Source organism: Saccostrea echinata, unplaced genomic scaffold (genome assembly GCF_033153115.1).
Source record: "Saccostrea echinata isolate AGI-Se365-2 ecotype Australia unplaced genomic scaffold, CSIRO_AGI_Sech_v1 ptg000008l, whole genome shotgun sequence".
NCBI lineage: Eukaryota > Metazoa > Mollusca > Bivalvia > Ostreida > Ostreidae > Saccostrea > Saccostrea echinata.
The window spans coordinates 4,393,309-4,417,169 of NW_026889757.1; the positions used below are offsets into that span (position 1 = coordinate 4,393,309).

The 23,861-nt window shown below is 33.4% G+C and overlaps 1 long non-coding RNA gene across 1 annotated transcript; it reads left to right on the top strand.

Moving 5' to 3' along the window:
• Positions 1-19,862, top strand: LOC133181276 (uncharacterized). Its single transcript, XR_009720449.1, has 3 exons — positions 1-57; positions 14,782-15,003; positions 19,763-19,862. It is a non-coding gene; the product is annotated as an uncharacterized LOC133181276 (long non-coding RNA).
• Positions 19,863-23,861: the final 3,999 nt, after the last annotated feature.

The following is a 23,861-nucleotide window of genomic DNA, read 5'->3' on the forward strand; positions in this document are numbered from 1 at the left end:
CAATGCATTGTGGGAGGACAATGGCGGCGTTTAGCAGGGGTAAAGAGCTGTAAGACAGTAAGTATCTTGTTATTATTTGTAGAGCAATTGAATATAACACATATTTATGATAATTAGACGAGAGAACGAGGGACTTTCGAACTTGTTTGATCGTAAGCACAGTTTAAAGTTGGTCGCGGGTTTACTGCATAAAAATTCTTACGGGAAAACATGTTCAGAAAAATTTGACATAATGTTCCTTAGAATTTGCGGCATATTATCTGAAATTTTTATTAAATTTGCCTACGTGAAGATAAGTAGCATATCTCCTCTAGTATTATGAAATTCATAATTCTGCTCACAAAGTCAGAATGAACGGTATATTGATGTAAACATTCTTCGTGCATTAGAATTAATATGCAGTAACTAGTGGTGGGAATCGGTAAGAATTTCATAATCGATGATCGGGCTACTGTAACTAACTAATTATCAATTATAATCGGACATTTACAAAGTCTGTCAATTTAGTTTATCAAATGGTAAGAATGGATGAATAACTACTTTCTGTGGTGGTCCAGCTGTAGTTAGAATAATCTAACTGTGTTTCGGGACAAGCCCTAGTCCTTAGGACAATATTTTAACAATAGAACGTTCGATCTAGTCCAGCTGGTTCTTCATTCATTTTGTAGAATCCAAAGTATGTCCATACCCGGGAATTAGCGTTGTTACCCGGGTATGAATACAATGTCTGTTCGTCTGCGCCATTACGATACACAAATAAGTTAATAGAAAAGTCGCGGCTGGAATATTTGGCTTGAAAACTATTACGCTTGTAAAATAAAATAAATAACCCGATTAATCGGAATAGAAATTTTGTAATCGAGCGCTTGGATTATGCCAACAATCGACTGATTTTCGATTATAATCGATGATTGGAACACCACTAGCAGTAACACTGGGATAGATAATATAATACAAGTAATGTTAGGATGTTCAAGTTCATTATTAAGAATTCAAGTATAACACGGTAAAGGGGAAAAAAAAGTCCACCATTGAAGGGGGGTGGGGGTTATCGGTAATGTTCTTTTTAAGTCAATCGCAATTCAGTATATAGTCAGAACTCTCAAACATTTGTTCTTTCTTGTTTTTTTTTTCTTTATTAATTTTTCATCATTAAAAAATGTAAAATACTTGCATTCAGCTTAAACACAGATAGCTTAATTTTGTTATAGAAAAAATTGTACTTGAAGTCTTGATACTTGTATTTCGTAATACATGTACAGTATATTAATATCTGTTTAGAGTGCCATAAAGGTCCGATATGCTGGGTGTTTGTATGAATTCATTTTAAGGGGATGAAGGACACATGGTCACATGACTCTGTTTAACTACATCATTATAGTCTCCGTTTATATAAGTGCAATATGTGTAAAGCATTAATTCTTGTATAATTTTTTGACAATTTTTTAACTTTAATTACCATCTTATATAAAAAAATTAAAAAGTTTTTACGTTCTTGTAAACATTAACAAATTATGAAAAAGATTGATCCACTCCTCTGTTTCCCTAAACTGCGTGTCCAACAAGTCGGTGACGTCATACATGATCTGTTAGTACAGCAAGATCATACTCGGTGAACACAGGGGTGGTATTACAGTGGTTCCCGTTTTATCGAATAGTCAAGTTGTCAGCATAGTTTTATCCGAATAGCCGAAAATTAGAATAGCCGATTGCTCCATACCGAGTCCAAAGATAGATGTATAGAGCTACATGTATTGATAATACATCGTAGCTAGCAAATTTCAAGCTTGCACTTTTGTTTTCTTTTGACATGTTTACTTAATGACTTTACTAAAAATAATTTATTTCACTTACTTATGAATTTAATATGAAATTTTTTTTCAAATAAATTGACGTATAGAGTATATTCTTTGACAGTTATTGCCATCTTTCTTCAGCACATGTTTACATTCCTTCTTCGATGGTCGCCATTTTGGAAAAGGAAGTAGACTAAATGCTTGACTAATAACCGTAAACTATTTTTCCCTGGATAGATTGTAAATTAAAAATGAACAAAAATGTTAAATATATGTAATTGTTTCCTTTTGATTTGTTTCTTTAATACGGTTACGTATTTTATACTGTGTTTGAGTTTACCAGTCTCGTTCTTGTCTGCTGAAGAGAGATTTTGAGAGCCATGTCGAGAAAGTTGGTATGAATTTTGAGACGTATTTTTATAGAACGAGCCTTTTGTGATTTTTACCATAAATTTTGCACTGAAAAGTGAATAAACATTAAGCCAATTTACCAAGTTAAACGATTGAATAGGGTTATTTCATTATCCAAGCAAATTGTCATACACAAGCTTATCAGTTCAATAATTAAAATTTCACGCTGAAAAAATTGCAAATAACTGTCATAATTAACAAGTGCATCATTGAACCCAAGCTGATCACCACAACTGTAATCAAAACATATCTATTTACTATGCCCACTATTGACACAGGTAAGGTGCCTGTGTGCGTCCAGGCGTAACTAATCCCCTCATTGTCGTACTCAAGCCAGTCAAGGTAATTGGTGTCAAACTGTGTAAACAAAGGCTTCACATACGAAGGTGGAGCAGGGCTCGACATTAATTTTTTCCCCTACTTGTCCAATCGGGCAAGTGACCAAGACATTTACTTGTCCGAACTTCAACTTCACTGGTCCGAAATTTGTTCAATAAAGATACAATACTGTCAACTTGAAAACTAATATAAAGTCCATTACATGTGATTCATTCGTGATGTTATTGATAAATACAACAAACACATAAAAACAAACTTTTATCTAGACTTTCTATCCTGACAACAACATAAATGTTCACAAACATCAAACAGAACCTAAACTTCGTAACTCGACGTAACTTCATGCCCTCCTTTGCAGTAGTATGCAATTAGTGAACTTCGATCCCGATCGAGTGTGAACTCAATTACATAGCGATCCATATTGGGTTCGAAGTTCGTTTTTTTATGTACTGCTTACGTCTTTACTGATGAACTTTCAGTAGTCGTTCTTTATATTATTTGAAGACTTCTTTATATTAAAATGCACTTGTCCAATCGGACAAGTGCCCAGCAATATTCACTTGTCCGTAATTTTTTTTCGCTGGTACCGGACAAGCGTTAATGTCGAGCTCTGTGGAGGTGTGAACAAGGTGCTGATTATCAAAACACACTATGATAGTCCAAATTTTTGTATGGGATAAAACGAAATTCCAGTATTTTTTCATCAGAATATCAGGTGAAATTATTAATAAATATATAAGAAATGGTTTTGTGCTCTGATATTATATTGAAATAGCCGAAATATTCGTTAAACCGCTATCCGATAAAATGGAAGCCACTGTATTATGTAAAAACAGTTCATAATCAGTATATGATGAAATATTTTGAGAAATGGGGAACACAAAAATTATTTTTGCATGGCTGATGACGGAAATCATATGTAGGTATATCTTATTTCGCTTATTTAGCTTACCTGTGACGTCATAGTTGGTTTTTCTCGTAGTCGAGAAATGTAACATGACACATTTTTGTCATGCTTATGTCCTCTTTAACGATGTCCTGTGAAATAATGAGGTCAGCTTCATCATTTGAAATTTTTACAGTTATTCAATAATTTGAAGAATTCGCATTTCAACGTAAATTAAAAAATATTGAATGATAGAATTTTTTGTAAATTACGTTTTTTATTGTTTAAGTTGTCTTAAAAAGTACGTAATTTTCCCTATCCAGATGCAGTGTGATAGACAAAACTTGCTTTTTTGAATTTTAAATCCTAGTTATACTCTGAAATAATTTAAAAGATACATGTCCACTTTGATATTTTTTACATATGCTTAAAAAATCCCATTAAGGACAGAGTAATTAGCCCGGAAACATGGAGAATTAAAACTCCACTTAGATACAGTAGGGCATAGTAATTGTCAATCAATATCTCCAAAATAAGGTAAGAAACCTAATGATATAACTGCTTTAAGATATGTGGGACATACTTAATTAGAAATATACAAAATATGAAAAAAATTGAATGACAAGTATTTTTTCAGCTCAAGGTCCTTCTCCTCCTTATTATAACATGTTTAACATGCATTTCACTGATAAATCAATTCCTTGCTAGCCTGCTTATAAATAGAGAACAACTTTATTAGATTCAAATACAAAATATTTTTTTAAAAAAGAGGAAAATGCATTTAATTAAATTTCATCCATTTTTAGTGTTTAGGGTTGATGTTATCCTTAAAATAACAAATGTGTTTTTTTTTTTTTGGCTGTGATGAGCAAACATGGTGCATTACACACCTTCCCTTCATTGCAAATTTATGTGCATACATACAGCCTTTCAATTTTTCAATGTAGCAACTTACTGAAAAACCGTTACTTTCATTTTGCATGCCATATATCTTTAACACTGAATCAATTTGATTGACCTTTAGTAGTTTAGTATCATTTTCAATATAAAATGAATTCCATGCATTTTGCATCACATTTATTATGTTTTATAAGTTTGTTCTTATACATTACACATATAATCAGAGCAGAATTAACTTATAATCCTCTGGGTTCATACATACAGTGTGCGAAACTAATCTGGAGAATGAAATAGCCCATTTGACTATCTCATTTGAAATTGGGATAGACCGTAGACAAATAGGACTGTCCAAAGAAAGTACATTAGGAAAAAATGTGCTCTTGTTATTGTTAGATTTTTTAAAATTTATTCATTTATATTCTTATTGAAGTATCTGCTATATATTTTCATGATTATCTAGTGAAAATTAAATAAAATCATGCAGTGTTCATGCATTTCACACCCCAAAAAATTGTGCAATTATTCAGACTCAACGTATATGAACTTCACTCTGCAGACCAGCTAATATTTGTGAAAGACACAAACTCTAATTTCATCTTTATAGCTTTCCCTTTTCTCGGATTCATTATTTTATTTTCAATTTTTTTGGTTGTCTTTTTGTTGATTCAATTTGTGTTTTAATGCAGTGCTTCCTGCAGTCAGGATTTGTAGCATGCCTGATATACATAAACAGCAAGCATTGGGTAAAAATTGTACACCACTAATTCATCGAAAGATGCACAATGTTATAAATTAATAAGTAAAGAGATTTAACAACAGTTCTTTTACCATGTAAAATATAAAAGTATTAAATTATTTTTTCACAATTATTTTGTTTATAATTATGTGTTAAAAATACGAAATGGCCATTCTTGTTCAATCTCATTTTACCCATGGCCAAAATTGGGATAGAGAATTCGGTCTGTTTCAATTCGAATCAGGGTAGACCAATTCAATTTGAGATAGATTCGGACCATCGGACAGGCGTTAATTTCGCACACTGTACATACGCCTCTTATGGACTAGATTCTATTGCTAATTAAAGTAATTTTCAGAGAAATAAGCAGGAAGCAATGCAACATCGCCTTTGTGATGTAACTCACGTCATAATCAAATGTGCACAAAACAACCACTCGAATTGTCTAAATTGTGTACCGTAATTGATGACAAAAGCAAACCCGCGACCTACCTTACAAATGACGGATGCTTCAGCCTGAAGCAGCTGTGAAGCATAATTACCAGCTTGTCAACCTCAAAAAAGCACATGCACCGATTCTGAATGCAGATGGCATACTTGGGGTGTTAGTTTTATGTTTATAGTTTCCATACATGTTTAGGCCAAACAAAAAAATATGTTTGTTTACTGTTACATGCCGAAATAAAATAGGGCCGATAGAAAGGATTTTTTTTATTTTATTGAATTTTTTTATACACAAATTCAAATGAATTGGTTGAAAAACAAGACAGTTTTACCATTGTGTGGTGCTTTACTTTTGTTTGGGCTTGCCATATGGCAATATCTTTCTTGCCAACTGCCTTACAGCTACCACACAATGAAAAAAACTGTCTTGTATTTCTTCTTTAATTCCATGTTGCACTAACTATTTCTAGTACTTTCGATTTCAAACGCTTGACTGAGTAAGATGCATGTAAAAGTTAAACCGACGAATGAGTGACTTTTGGATTTTTACGACGAAAAAAAATTTGGGTTGCCTATTAGATATAGGGTCAGTCGGGTAACTGTAAACAAACATATTTTTTTATTATGCCTTACCTCTGATGAAAGAAAGGAGGGAGAACATAATATAGGGCCTACTACAGAAGCATTAGGAAAAACCTCAGTTATAAAACATTTTTTTGCATTTGTTTGAGATTGGCATGATTCAATTCCCACTACGGTTATTTCTAGATATTTGTGGCTTTTCCACATTGCATCTTTTGCCATTTGCTCAATTGCTAAGAGAAGTGTTGCACAACTTTTCATACAAACAGGGTTTTCTAAACATTTTGATCGTGATCATAAAAATTTTTATGACCAGGACCTGGGAAGGGGCCATATCATGTGCTATATGTGCATACTGCCGAAAAATGGCCCAATGCATTGATGCACTGATGCCATGCAGCACAACACACATTGTTTTCTACTTTGTGAAGTTCATATCAGTCTGCTCTATCGGTACAGTATTCATCGTCGAAGGTAGATGGAATTTGTATTGTATCATATTAAAAAATTGGAACTGACATTCAACATATTTTACATCCATTGGCAAAGAAATGTTAAGTCATTTTGGATGGCTTACCACAGATTTACGAAAAAATTTTACCTTACAATGAAAAACCACATCATCAAAGTTTTTTATCTTTGCCTGTCCCTTGATCTCTAAATCGACAATTTAAAAAAAGTGTGTGTTTGGTTTAAATGTAATTTTCCTAAATACTTGCTGTGGTAGATGACGAATGATTTATGAATTTCTTAGAAACAGAAAAATCACTTATGCTAGTCAATGTCGAATGATTTGTCAATTCCTATGGCATTCTTTAGCAACTTAAATTTAGGTGTCAAAGATACATGTATATGCATTATTATTAGCACAAAACTATGACATATTTTAGAATGACCTGAATATATTTCCTCTAGACCCCTTAAATTTCAAAATGACCCCAGTTAGTGGCTATAAATAACAGGGCCATTTGCCTGCATCTGTTGTTTTACCTTCCCAGGCACTGTATAACAACTTTTTTTATGCTTATAAATAATTGAAATTAAATACAGGTACATTGATATTTTCGGAATTTCCCATATTTAACATGACAAGGATCGCGTCAACACATTGCTGTAAAGATCGCTGTATTTAAAGAGGTCCATATGCTGTTTGTTTGATAATTAAATGCATTAAAGTTGACAGTTTGTCAGTTATAATGCTATATTTTCTCACAATAAGCTAGCTTACAATTAAAAAAATTATCATCTTTTAGAAATATATGTATAAAAGTTCCCACAGGTAACAAGGACTTCCTGTGTATACTGTGTGTGTATAGGTATTAACACCATACACGATCAGCCTCTGGGAAAATCTTAGTCCCTCCCCTCCTCAGAGAAAACTGTTCAGTTAAAAACATCAGCCTTTAAAACTGGTCGCTGAAGAGGCTACTAGTTCTATAATGGTAGTGGCCCATACTGATTTTTAACAGCTGGTATTACAGGCACTTATTTTGGTAATAAATTTTTCAACCCATAGTATGATGATAACACAAGGTATCCAACTCCATATTACATTGAGTACCCCCCCCCCCCTTCCCCAAAATTGAACTTATTTACACTTTCAGAGGAAATGCACTGGCAAACTGTTTATTACCATTGTCCTCTACGATAATTTATCTACACAACTATCTATGACATGTTTGTCTTATTTATTAATTTTCTTTTATTTCCGTAAACAGTGTCAAAACTCTGCTCGCCGAGTGCAAAAGTCGACTTTCTTGTCTAGTCTAACTTTCAAGATAAATTTGTTGTAAAGTAAATAAAACTAATCTTTTAGTATATAATATAATTAAAACTAATTTGATATTGTATATTTAACAAGTAATCAAAACTAATTAATATATAAAAAAATATATATATATATTGTATATGCAGCTAGGTTTAGGACTCCCATACTTACATCAGCCTATATGCAGAGCTTCGGGAAATCGATTATGACGTCACAATGAAACTGAACAAATAAATCCTAAATACTAATGTTTTCTTTTTCATACACACTCAAATACAGTCTTTTCTCATAACGTGATAAATATTGTAAACATAAATTGATGTGTAACTTATCATGTCATAATAACACTATTTGAATGTAGAATTTAAGCCATCTTGACCTTCCTGCACTGACTAAGATGACGTCACACCCTAGTTTGACAGACAGTTTCTCTGTACTTGAGGCGTAGATCAAGCTATTATTGTAGCTTGTAAATATCAAATTAAAATAAGTGTGATCTGACCAAAACTAAGTCATATTTTTGAATGTATTAATCAATATTTTATAGTTTAATTAGGCCTAAAAAAAATTGTTTGCTTCCTGTAACATTCCCAAAAAATCAAGGGTCGGTAGGTCAGGATTTTTTTTTTTTTTTTTTTTTTTTGCTTATGGATAAAAGGGTCAAACATCCCCAGACTGAATTAACCAGGTGTTACATATAAAGTGGACACCCAACATGGCTGCCTAGTGGCAGAAAACAAACTTCAAAAAGTTTCGGGTGGAAATTGTTGTTACAATAATGATTACTCTTTGTATTCAAGGTAAATGTTGACTAGGATGACATATTTTATATCTCAAATAAAGCTACAATTAATATTTTTTGAATAAATGGAATCAGCTGATCGATCGAACCAAAGAGCAAATGCAGATTTGGCAGAAAAAAAAAAAAAATCCGCCGGGGTATAATTTGAATGGGTCGGTCGGGTTACAGGAAACAAACTTATTTTTTTTTTAGGCCTTAAATTGAAAATGTGTAGACCTCATATAAAGCCACAGTAAGGCACATTTATACATTAACAATCTAGAATAACAGGCACAGCCCCTCGAAAATCTCAAAAGTTCAACGATATCTGCTTCACTATAATTTATGAATTTTTATATGCCCGTCTTTAGACGGAACGTATTATGTTATGGCGTTCATGTCCGTCTGTCTGTCTGTTAGCTTTTCTCGTGTCCGGCTCATAACTTTAATACTATTAGGCCTAGGATTATCAAACTTTGTCAGCTGATACTTCTTTGGTAGAAGGTGTGTCGTGCACTAAAAGTAGCTCGTTCTGACCTTTAATTAAGATGCTATGGCCAAATATGGAAAAATCCTGTCCGGCTCATAACTAGAAAACTATTAGACTTAGAATCATCAAACTTGGCCAGTTTATGCATCTTAGGTAGAAGGTGTGTCTCGACCTATTTCAAGGTCACTGTGACCTTTAATTTAAGTGAAATTTTTAAAAAAAAAACTGTCTTTTTACTATTAAATTACACAATCCCAAAAAATGTAGAAGTGTTGCAGTATCCTTATTAAAAAGATGTTAAAATCAAGAAATACTTATTTTTTTCATTATATACTTTACAGCAATCTATAACAAATATAATGTTACAAGAGAAATTCCACCTCTCCCATGGGTGTAATTATCAAGCACTGGTCAAGGAGAATTTTGATAACAGAAAATTGCATGTCAAATTAGCGAGAAATTAATGAGTTTAGTGTGAGGAGCTAACTGGTAGAGCATCTCTGATCAAGCAGGTGTTATCTATATCTCTTGGGAATTGGGCAGAGGAATCAGCCATGTTGGATTAAATAGTTTTTTGTGGGCTAGCCTAACTTTTAAAATGAATTTGGTGAAAAGTAATTAAAACTAATTTGATATTGTATAATAAACTAATTTGATATTGTATAATAAACTAATAGATAGTCCCTACAAATCTAAGAGTCAAGCAGAAACCTTATTAAAAATGTTGCATCAAGATTACAATTTTTTTTTCTTTTTATAAATCTTTGTAACAAATTGAAAAAAAAAAATCTTTGTTTTCAAATTTAATTTCAGAATGACATAAATATTCATTTTAATTGCACTACAAAGCAGATAGCACAGATCCATTCATCCCTTGGGAGTAATGAGTGGACATGCATCCAGTTAAAGATTAATTAATGAGTTCAGTGTAGGAAGGCTAGCTGTTCTCAATCATTTCTGTTAGAGCATCTCTGATCAAGCAGTTCTTATCTGTATCCTTTGGGAATTAGACAGAAGAACTGCTGGTCACTTTATAGCATATGTCATTTGATGGCCAGTCTTTTATTTTAAAATTAAATTGGTATAGATTAAGTTGTTAAGACTAAATTGATTTTGTTTAATATGATATTTTTATTTAATTTTTAGCTCACCTCGACGAAGTCGAGATGAGCTTATGCTATACCCCCGGCGTTGGCGTCGGCGTCGGCGTTAGCGTCGGCGTCCCGGTTAAAGTTTTAGGAGCAAGTCCCATTCCCAAGTAACTATAAGCCCTACCTTGACCAAACTTGCATGGATGATGCATCTAGGGATGGACACTACCACACTTGCTTCAGATGCTGGATATGACCTAGATTTTCCAGATGATTGACCAGGTTAAAGTTTTTGGAGCAGGTCCATTCCCAAGGAATTATAAGCCCTACCTGGACCAAACTTGCATGGATGATGCATCTAGGGATGGACACTACAACACTTGCTTCGGATGCTGGATCTGACCTAGATTTTCCAGATGAGTGACCAGGTTTAAGTTTTTGGAGCAGGTCAATTCCCAAGTAACTATAAGCCCTACCTGGACCAAACTTGCATGGATGATGCATCTAGGGATGGACACTACAACACTTGCTTCGGATGCTGGATCTGACCTAGATTTTCCAGATGAGTGACCAGGTTAAAGTTTTTGGAGCAGGTCCATTCCCAAGTAACTATAAGCCTTACCTGGACCAAACTTGCATGGATGATGCATCTAGGGATGGACACTACCACACTTGCTTCGGATGCTGGATCTGACCTAGATTTTCCAGATGATTGACCAGGTTAAAGTTTTTGGAGCAGGTCCATTCCCAAGGAATTATAAGCCCTACCTGGACCAAACTTGCATGGTTGATGCATCTAGGGATGGACACTACAACACTTGCTTCGGATGCTGGATCTGACCTAGATTTTCCAGATGAGTGACCAGGTTAAAGTTTTTGGAGCAGGTCAATTCCCAAGTAACTATAAGCCCTACCTGGACCAAACTTGCATGGATGATGCATCTAGGGATGGACACTACCACACTTGCTTCGGATGCTGGATATGACCTAGATTTTCCAGATGAGTGACCAGGTTAAAGTTTTTGGAGCAGGTCCATTCCCAAGTAACTATAAGCCTTACCTGGACCAAACTTGCATGGATGATGCAGATTGGGATGGACACTACCACACTTGCTTCGGATGCTGGATCTGACCTAGATTTTCCAGATGATTGACCAGGTTAAAGTTTTTGGAGCAGGTCCATTCCCAAGTAACTATAAGCCCTACCTGGATCAAACTTGCATGGAGGATGCATTTAGGAATGGACACTACAACACTTGCTTTGGATGCTGGATATGACCTAGATTTTCCAGATGGGCCACTAGGTTAAAGTTTTTGGAGCAGGTCCATTCCCAAGTAACTATTAGCCCTACCTTGACCAATCTTGCATGGATGATGCATCTAGGGATGAACACTACCACACTTGCTTCGGATGCTGGATCTGACCTAGATTTTCCAGATGAGTGACCAGGTTAAAGTTTTTGGAGCAGGTCCATTCCCAAGTAATTATAAGCCCTACCTGAATCAAACTTGCATGGAGGATGCATATAGGGATGGACACTACCACACTTGCTTTGGATGCTGGATCTGACCTAGATTTTCCAGATGGGTCACTAGGTTAAAGTTTTTGGAGCAGGTCCATTCCCAAGAAACTATTAGCCCTACCTTGACCAAACTTGCATGGATGATGCATCTGGGGATGGACACTACCACACTTGCTTCAGATGCTGGATCTGACCTAGATTTTCCAGATGAGTGACTAGGTTAAAGTTTTTGGAGCAGGTACCCAATTATAAGCCCTACCTGGACCAAACCTGCATGGATGATGCATCAAAGGAAGGAATCTACCATACTTGCTTCAGATGCTGGATCTGACCTAAATTTTCCAGATGAGTGACTAGATTAAAGGTTTGGGAGCAGGTCTATTCCCAAGTGATTATTTAAGCCTTACCTTGACCAAACTTTCGTGGATAATGCATCTAGGGATGGACGCTACCACACTTGCTTGGGATGCTGGATCTGACCTAGATTTTCCAGATGAGTGACCAGGTTAAAGTTTTTGGAACAGGTCCATTCCCAAGTAACTAAAAGCCCTACCTGGACCAAATTTGCATGGATGATACATCTAGGGATAGACACTACCATATTTGCTTCAGATGCTGGATCTGACCTAGATTTTCCAGATGATTGATCAGGTTAAAGTTTTTTTGGAGCAGGTCCATTCCCAAGTAAATATAAGCCCTACCTGGACCAAACTTGCATGGATGATGCATCTAGGGATGTACACTAACTAACCTGCTTTGGATTCTGGATCTGACCTAGATTTTCCACATGAGTGAATTTTAGCCATATTTTAACCAAATTAACATGAATGATGATGTATCTAGAGATGGACAGTTCCAGACTTACTTTGGATTCTGAATCTAATATTGATGGATATTAATCTTGGAATGTACACTAACTAGGAAAAAAATATGATGTGAGATTTACCTTACTTATAGATAACATTCGTCGAGGTGAGCTTAGTAATCTTTGATTACCTATGTTTTGAAAATATCAACTAGTAAATTTCAGAGAATCATGTCTCACAAATATGAAAGATGTGTGTGTGTGTGTGTGGGGGGGGGGGGGGTGCAGATGGGCATTTGTCAAGCTCTAACACTACCAGTTGAGGATCTACAATGTAATATTTGTTATAATGCCTACACCACAGGAAATGTATAAACAAAAATTGTAAGAAATGGAAAAATCTTGGAAATCCTTGTATCAAGGTTGACTTTATTTTCTTGCACTCTAAACTGTTCGTGATAATTGAACAATATTTGACGGGCGTATCATGCTGTGGCGGGGCACTTTATTATACAAAGGTAGTAACATCCCTACTACTTTGAAAAGTGCCAGGAGCTGGTTGTGCGCTGTTGCTTTTTTTCGTATTTTACCATTATTTCAATGCATATTATGTCAATGTAGGAAGTTTATCAAAAATTTTACATAATTCTCAGGCATGGGGAAGTTGCTCCCAGCACTTTTCAGGTTAAGGAATTAGTCTTAAAGAAAACAAAATTAATTTCATAGTGAAAAGATATCCATATATCGTTGTACTTTATGATCTTTGTAGCCATACATATTTTTTGTAATTTTAAACATGTCACTTGACAAACAGCTGATGTAAGTAAAGTTGCTTTGGCCGAACTCGGCAAAGACCTCATATATATGAGGGTTGTCCCAGAAAACACAAACTTTTTGTATATTTCAGAAACTATTTGACCAGAACTAATAATTTTTTGCAAGTTGTTGGAAAATGATATTTTCAGTATTATGACAAAATATTTTAGGCTTGTGATGTCATTAATATGTAAAAACGGCATTTAAAGGGTGTTAAATATCGGTGGTCTGCACACTGCAGTTTATTGACTTTTAAAAGTAGCATTGTCAATGAATTTTTCTTTATTACCAGGCTATACGGAAATATAATGTCACAAACTTTACCTCCATAAATACTCTTTGATCTAGCTGATATACTTGTGTATGAAAATTCATTAATTTGATATCATTAATGACAAATATATGACGTTATATGCCAGAACACTTTTAATTAGATATTGTTAAAAATGGTGACGTTTAGTGATAATTTGGAGCACAAATTATTAAGCAGCACTGTCTTTAAAATGGGACAGGACTCTTGCCCATACGATGAAAGAGATATTAGTGCTGGAAGAGACATTTTGTAGACCAAAAGAAATGAAGACAAACTGAAAGTCCTGAGCTTTACGTCATAAGCCTAAGCCAAGGCCATCGTTAAACAATGTGAACTGTTAGGTTTATTATCGGAATTGAGAAATTGTCTATTGAAAGAATTAATTCCACAATCTTTTAGCAACACACGCTGTATTTGAGATGCATTACTTGGTAAATAAAATAAAATTAAATACTGTGCCGAATTTATGCTTAAATAAACTAATTTTATCAGAAGCACATTTCCAGAAAAAATTCACAAAAATGTTGATCATGATCTATGCCTATTTTTAACTTTACAGTATTAGTGAAACAAAAGATATTGAAAATGTTCACGTATTTCTGGGACAACCCTCCTACATATGCAAATAGTAGAATTCCCATTAATCAAAACTCATGCTGTAAAAAAAAAAAATCAACACTATATTTATTTTCTCGGAATATTTTTAGGCGTATTATTTCCTGTGGGCATCCTTAACCTTGGTGCGTTATATTTTTTATTTGGATTTTTATATCTTTACAACAAATTGCAGAGTGTCATGTCTCACTAGGATGACAATTTTTTAGAGTAAAGAATAACATAATTTTCTTGCACTCTAAAATGTGTACGATAATTGAACAATATCATGCAGTGGCAGGGATTTTTATTACTCTTGCAAATTGTATGAAACAAAAATTATTTTTGGAAAAATACATTGTGATTCATATATTGTGACTACTATATTGTGATTGTTGCATAAAACCTGTATTGTTCCTGCAGTCCTAATATTTCATCATATATGTTATTTTGTTTATATGTAACTTTAAACTTTTAATTTATGGTTTTCATTATCATTTTACAAGCATTGATGCATCTGACAGCTTCCAAAGGCTTGGAAAGTAGGTTAATGATGCAGCTATAGACAACCCCATCTTATGCATGTTATGAGAAGTTAAAAGTGTTTAACAACTACTCCAGGCTTTTTCTTTGCAAGAAGGGATATTGATAGAGGGAAGGAGATCAGATATGACTATGGTGATCCCATGCCCAATGGACAATCTTCCTTGGAGTTCATCACTCATCAGGTAAATATTTAGAATAATGGATTTTCAAATTTGATACGCTGCATCCTCTTTGTAGTGCATTTTTTTTTTAATGTTCTTGAGAGGTCAAGAGATGAAAAATGTTTTACCCAACAGTGTTCCAAGTCACACTTACTTTCAGGTCACTAAATGAGGACCTAAAAAAAATTTTGGCCACCATTTCAGAATATTTCACTTGCCATAATGAAAATATTTTGTGAATAACACTAGTAAAACAAGGAACTAACACCCTGTATGTTTTATGTCTTTACTAAATCAAAGATGTAAGGTATTACTGTGACTATAAACAATTTGTTAGGTTTAAAGAAATATTTTTATTAATACAACCACCCTTATGGTTGTACAGTACACAGAGGAACACAAGAAGACTGATCCTAGAATTAAAATTTATTCAAAAGAAAATACCAAGTTTGACACTTATTGAGACAGGACTTTGCCAGCTGTTTGTCATGTTTACTTATTATTACATAGTACGTACCTAACCCATTAAATAGTCATTATTAATGCTGCCAAAACACTTAATTAGTTGTAATATGCAAGCAATTGACCAAATGTTTCAATAACAAGGTCAGGTTCTAAAAAGTTTATGACGTTTGGATGCCATTCTGTCAGGGATGTATAGTATAGGTCCGTGGTTCCATCAAACTGTATAAGTAGTCACTATTAAAGCATGCTGTCATAACATTACGACTTGATGATTAATGATTTTTTTTGCGGACAAACAGACAGATGGATGCACAGGGCAAAAACTATATACCCCCGAATCTACGATTACAAGGGCACTAAAATTGATGTTCAGCAGATGCAAGTTTCTGAAGTTTACATCACGTACATTGAAATATATTAATTTGTGATCTTTTTTTCCAAGAATAGGAAAATAGCAATTGGTGAAAATGATGAATTAATTAAATTGATGGGGAAAAAACAACATCTTTTTGTGATCCATATTTTAGATAAGACCAAAAAAAATAGTCTAGTTTCCTGCTACCAGCCTGAAAAAAAATAGGGTAGGTAGGTAGGAAAATTATTTTATTGTATATTTTCATTTTATTTTTTTTTTTTAGACAACATTTTTTGGATATGAACTAATAAAAGATAAAATTACAGTCCCTGAAACGTTCTACTTTCCCATTTTTCCGTTCGCTCACCGTTCGTTCAGCGTGCGTTCACCGTTCGTTCACCGTGTGTTCACCGTTCGCTCTCCGTTCACAGTTTTGCGTTCACCGTTCACGGTGCGCTCGCGTTAACTGTTCACAAAGCGTTCAGCGTTCGCTCTTCGTTCCGTTCACTTTGCGTTCACCTTGCGTTCAGCGTTCACCTTTCGTTCAGTTTTCATTGTCATTCGGAACTCCGAAGTGAAAGGACTTATCTTTTTGTAGGGAATGAGTTACAGGTTTTTTAATTTAATAACTAACATATCGTGTTTGAAGAATCATTATTTCATGTTGAAAAATATCTACGATATATATTTTTATTATTCTAACTTAGCTGTTAGATTATTTATTAAATCACTCTGGAAAATAAATGTTGTTATAAGCACATTCTGTACCTATGTAGAACGATGCTGAAATATTAAATATATTATTAAGGGCAATGTGCAAATACTTCAAGCACTGCAACATTTTGTTATTTTGTTAAAGACGACAAATCGTTAATGGTGACATAATTACATATGTATCTAAGTCAAATAATTACGCAGCAAAATTACGAAAATATTTATTTCTAACACGTTTTTTTTTTCAATTACTACAGAAAATATGATAGAACTAGTTCTGAGAGTTATACATAGTACTGCGGATATCCTATTAATTTATTATCTTTGGAGCGAATTAAATTGATACTGTGGTTAAAGGAAATATTTATTTGAAATGTACTGCACTACAGAATTTTCTGTAATATAATATGTAAAGTCTATAGTTATAGAGAAAAAAAATCTTTCTTCAACGTAACTTTATATGTTTGCCATTCGATATGATTAATACCCCCCTTATTTTCCCCCTAGATTGGTTACTTAGTCAGTACTGTACTTCCAGAATAATTTAATCAACATTTTTTTTTTAAAATAAGTTAAGGTCTTTTTTAGAACAAAAATTTCAGTCTCAAAACAAACATGCATCTAAAAAAGTCACAAAACAATAGTAGTTTAAAATGTACACGTGTCGGCGGTGGTATTTGAAATTGGCAGAGAGTATGTTTCAAATTCAAGTGTTAATGCCCAATGTATTTTATTCATTTATTATTCAAATGTTGGGATCAAATCTAGAAATGATAAAAATAAATGTTATATCTTGTTGGAAATACTCGCACTTCGTCTTCTATGTGACGAAACTTTCACACCTGCACAGTGTCGAATGATTTTGATTGACAGAAAAAAAAGTTACTTTCACTGTCTGATATATTTAGAAAAAATTTTCAGAGTTTTTGTTTAATATGGGTACAAACATTTAGTGAAGCCTGAAAGGAGGGGGGGGGGCTAAAACGGAATCTCTCTCTCTCTCTCTCTCTCTCTCTCTTTCTCTCTCATTTGTCTGTTTAATAAAAACTATAACAGCATACTACATAAATATCAAGTTCGGAAAATTGAATTTATAACAAATAATATGAATATGTATCTTTGTATTATCTTGTCCGAGTATAACCACGGCCATCTACATTTACATGTAGAAGTCTGCTCAATAAATCATCATGAAAAATAGAAATGACACATAATATATTATTGTATTAAAAATTTAAAATACGAGCGTATAAATGCAAAACGTCCACTGACCTTTGTAATTATTTTTTTTTTCATTACTTTACACGAAATCGCCCTGACACGGAGATATATGAATGGATGTTACAGCCGCTTTAATTCATTCTATAAGTCAGAAGTTTTCTCTGATTTGTTTATACTTCAGCGTTCGGCAACAATTGCAATGTTTTAATGCGATAAGAATCATGTGATTAAAAACTTATGTGCATGCATCGTCTTTCTTAGGACAATTTTGGAGAATTTATTTTATTGACTTATTTATTCATTCATTTATTGGTTTACTTATTTACTATTTATTTATTTATTTATTTTTTTGGCACCTAACATTTTAATACAATAAAATAATTTCAACGCAGGGAAAATATCAGAGGCATTCCGAATATATCGTTCATCTTGCGTTCACCTTTCATTCACCGTTCACTTTGCGTTCGCGTTTGCGCTCCGTTCGCGTTCTGCGTTCGCTCACCGTTCACACATCGTTCACCAAGTTGCGTTCAGCGTTCACACATCGTTCACTCACCGTTCGTTCTGCGTTCGTTCACCGTTCGTTCAGCGTTCGCTCACCGTTCAAGTGGGAAAGTAGAACGTTTCAGGGACTGTAAACATGTCACAGGTCAATATTGTCTTTTAAAATCAAATTTCATGTCTTTTGACTAAACTCAAGTGGTATTCTATGAAAGTCCACATTTAAAACAAGAATTTCATGAAATGCTTGTTTTGTGTTATCACAGAAAACGATTATGGTGACAGAACGATGAAATTCCGGAAATTCAAGATTTTTTTCTTCCAAAATTTAAAAAAAAACAAGACTATTATTTTTTTTTTGCCTAAATAAAGTAAATTATTGAAAATAATACCTGTAAGACAAGGTTAGAGTGATTATTATTATTGGATTACAAGATCACCTTGATATGAAATATATGGAGATAACGAACAGTATTCAAGCTCAAAAGTCCATTATACAATACAAAATAGGAGCAGAGCAAACACGGACCTCCAAACATCAGAGGTGGGATCAGGTGCCATGGAGGAGTGAGCATCCCCTGCCGACCGGTCACACCCGCCGTGTGCTCCTTGTCATGATTGGGAAATAACAGAAAAATCCGTCGACAATTCAGTGTGTAAATAATGGTCTAACAATTAGTATGAAAAACATCAGTCAGCATTTGACTCAATGATAAATTGTATTTGCTGACATGGTCATTGTATCGACCATAGAACTTACGAAATGATGACTTTAAATGAGACAGCTGATATTTGATTATATGTACAGGATCACCTCTTTGCCTCATGCTATAATAAATATATTTACCTAGGTTACACATATCCTTAAAGTTCTTAGTATTGAACAATTGCAGTAATTTATACGTATGGATGTTTTTTTAAAAAGAAATAATTTGCATTGATAATCTCGATAAACAGGACATACTAGTAGAAAGTGATATTCATCCTCAACACAAGTATGACACAAAAAAACATTTCCAGTGGGATCTGTTTGCTTTATTATATCCAGTTTCAATAGCTAAAAGGTGTGAAGATAATCTTAACTTTGATATACATTTTTGAAACTTAGTCAGAATTGAATTTCTTAAATAATACTGTAGGTAAAACCCATCAAGTAGATATTTATAGAAAGAACATTTCTGCGAACTTTGAAGTTTAGTATATTTCTTGTTTAGCCTGATCCAAAATCCTTTGATAAATTGTCATAATGACCCTTACAATTAGGGTCTACCTAATAGGACTTCTCAGTTGATTGTACAATTTACACCTGGGTGACCATTGCCCTTGCTGTTTAGTGATATATAAAAAAACAATTAGTTTATTTGATACTTTTTTATTAATTTATTTTATGTTAAAAACATTTATTTAATAGCATGTTAAATTTCTATTCAAAATGCATCGAAATAGCTTACATTAAAGGTATCTGAATGTAGTTGCAGGCATAAATATAATCACAATTAATTTTGTTTTGCACATATATTATAGGAAGCATTTTGGAGGCAAACCCTGTTGCAGCATTTCTACATGTTCCACAGATTGTACAGACTAGTCAGGACCTTGTAAATTCACATGTTCAACAGCTTAGGCAATTTAATACAGGTATGTGTAACTCTTCTGAAATATAGGAGGAAATTTCAATACAAGACTTGTAGCATAACTTATATTACATTGTCAGTTCTTCTTTGCATGTTCCTTAGAGTGGATTATTGAGGCAGACCCTGATGGAAAACTTGCACATGTTCCACAAACCAGTGAAGACCATTTTGCAGAATATAAACTTTTTCCGCAGATAAGCCAAGACCCTAATGGTGTTCATGTGTGTGTGGTTAATTATTTGCTCTGAAGCTGATATGTGGACTGAATATAAAACTGTCTTTTTCTACAGTTAAGTCCATCTTAATCTGAAAATACTACCGGTACATTTTGAATTATGCTTTATTATGCAGAAAAAAAAATAATTAGTTTCAAATATGAAAAGTCTGTTGATACACTGCTTTGCAATTCCAAAAGTGATAAGTTTTGATGTGAATATGTGACATGTGCCATTATCAATTTTCATAAATAAAATCAAATACAAAGGCCATTCCAATTTAATGTTTTGCTTGTCGGACCCGCACGCTCTTATTTGAACAAAGCTATACAAATAATATTAATTTAAATCTCCTGCACCTGGGAAATTCTGTGCCAGTTTCTGTTTTATTTCCGCTCTATTTTTGATAATTTAAATCTGTTTACTCTACAAATCAGAAAAAAGTAGAAAAAATATAATTGTCACTCAATTTTTTTCATGTTATGCCTAAAAATTTTGCATACAAAAAAGTAATAATATTATTATTTAATCTCTTGCCCGCTCTTACTTTTTTCACCAGATGTGCGACGAACAAGAAATTAAATTCTCGTGGTGAAATTATGTTTTATTAAAACTCATTTAAGGAATAACTGTCGTATTTTTTGGATTCATGATGTGATCAATCGAGTGGCTTGCGTGATAATTTGCATAAACGCCAAAGGCGTTTATGCATAAAATTATCACGCAAGCCAATCGATTGATCATCGTCATGAATCCAAAAAATCTGACAGTTATTCCTTATATTTACATGCTCCTGATTCTGCAAATTCCTGTGCTAATAGCCCCGCTTCTGTCTCTATTTGTCCCGCCCCGCACATGATTTTTTTTTAACCGCGCCTATCGATGAACCAGTAGATTTATGTAGAAATAAAGTATTTTTACAATTTGTAATTTTATCTCGGACAAAGACATTGGAAATGTAAATATTTATGCAATAAATGATAAATAAAGACTAAACAGTCATGTTCACAAGCCAGAGGTGATAAAATATATATCTATTCTATAGGAAAAAAAGAATTATAAAGTGACATCAATTTTTCAAGTAATGTCTGTCTAGAACCTGTACATCAGATTTCGTATTTTGTGTGATTTTTTGAAGGATTTTTACACTAACAAAGTTAATAAAATCAAATCTTAGTTCTAAAAATAAATAATTTATTTTTAGATTGTCAAAATGCTTGTTAATTATAGTATCAAAGCTTGAATTGTATATCAATATTCTCCAGGAGGTAAATATTTTATATATTGGTATATTGGTTGTTCCGTAGTTTGTGTATAGTTTGTGGGTCATTGTCATATCCGTTCAACTTCTTGGATTGTGGGTCACGGTTATTTATTGTTCTAACATTTTACAATTTTTTTTCTGTAGTTTTTTTATGTATTTTTGTATCATTTGTGTATATGCATACATGTATATGTGGTTTGTGGATTACTGTCATATTTACATGCATGTGTCTGTTCATGGTGGATTGTGGGTCACTGTCATAGATTGTTTGTTCTTACATTTTTCCTGTAGTTTGTTCATGACTTTTTTATGTCTTTGTGTATAGACATTTGTGTATATGCATACATATATATGAAAATGTTCATGGTTTGTTGATCACTGTCATGTAAATAAGTGTTTGTGTCTGTTCATGGGTTGTGGGTCACTGTCATATATTGTTTGTTCTTACATTTTTCCTGTAGTTTGTTCATGACTTTTTGTGTCTTTGAGTTAAGACATTTGTGTATAGGCATACATATATATATAAAAATGTTCATAGTTTGTGGATCACTGTCATATATATACATGTATGTGTCTGTTCATGGATTGTGGGTCACTGTCATAGATTGTTTGTTCTATCATGGATTGTAGGTCATTGTCATAGGTTGTTGGTTCTAATATTTTGCCTGTAGTTTGTTCATGACCTTTTTGTGTCTTTGGGTTAAGACAGTTGTGTACATGCATACATATATATGAAAATGTTCATGGTTTGTTGATCACTGTCATATATAAGTGTTTGTGTCTGTTCATGGGTTGTGGGTCACTGTCATAGATTGTTTGTTCTAACATTTTTCCTGTAGTTTGTTCATGACTTTTTGTGTCCTTGAGTTAAGACATTTGTGTATATGCATACATATATATATAAATGTTCATGGTTTGTTGATCACTGTCATATATACGTGTATGTGTCTGTTCATGGGTTATGGGTCACTGTCATAGATTGTTTGTTGTAATATTTTACCTGTAGTTTGTTCATGACTTTTTTGTGTCATTGAGTTAAGACAGTTGTGTACATGCATACATATATATGAAAATGTTCATGGTTAGTGGATCACTGTCATATATATATAAGTGTTTGTGTCTGTTCATGGATTGTGGGTCACTGTCATATATTGTTTGTTCTATCATTTTTCCTGTAGTTTGTTCATGACTTTTTGTGTCCTCGAGTAAAGACATTTGTGTATATGCATACATATATGAAAATGTTCATAGTTTGTGGATCACTGTCATATATATACATGTATGTGTCTGTTCATGGATTGTGGGTCACTGTCATAGATTGTTTGTTCTATCATGGATTGTAGGTCATTGTCATAGGTTGTTCTAATATTTTGCCTGTAGTTTGTTCATGACTTTTTTGTGTCTTTGAGTTAAGACAGTTGTGTACATGAATATATATATATATGAAAATGTTCATGCTTTGTTGAACACTGTCATATATACATGTATGTGTCTGTTCATGGTTTGTGGGTCACTGTCATAGATTGTTTGTTCTAACATTTTTCCTTTATTTTGTTCATGACTTTTTGTGCCTTGGAGTAAAGACATTTGTGTATATGCATACATATATATAAAAATGTTTATGGTTTGTTGATCACTGTCATATATAAGTGTTTGTGTCTGTTCATGGATTGTGGGTCACTGTCATATATTGTTTGTTGTAATATCATGATATATATTGTTGTAATATCATGATATGTTCTATCATTTTTCCTGTAGTTTGTTCATGACTTTTTGTGTCCTCGAGTAAAGACATTTGTGTATATGCATACATATATGAAAAGTTCATAGTTTGTGGATCACTGTCATATATATACATGTATGAGTCTGTTCATGGATTGTGGGTCACTGTCATAAATTGTTTGTTCTATCATGGATTGTAGGTCATTGTCGTAGGTTGTTTGTTCTAATATTTTGCCTGTAGTTTGTTCATGACTTTTTTGTGTCTTTGAGTTAAGACAGTTGTGTACATGAATACATATATATGAAAATGTTCATGCTTTGTTGAACACTGTCATATATACATGTATGTGTCTGTTCATGGATTGTGGGTCACTGTCATAGAATGTTTGTTCAAAACATTGTAGAAGTTTGGTTATGGCAGTTCAATTATGCATGTGTTTATGGTTTCTTGATCACTGAGTAATCATTACTTTCATAGAATGTGATTCACTGTTTTAAGATTTTTTGTATTAGAATGTGTCTGATTATGGTTTTTGGATCAGTATCAGTTTAAATATGTGATATAGATATTTGTCTGTTCGTGTTTGTGGGTCACTGTCGTAAAATACTTGATTGTGAATACTATTATGTGTGTATTCCTCACTTTGAGAAATAAATACATAATCTTTAACTGATAAAAGTGTTACCTTATCAATGTTATCTTACCCCTGCAAATGAAGAGCCTGGGACTAAAATATATTTTTTCAGCTGCCTAGTGACCCACTGAAAATGCACCTGACCCAAACTTT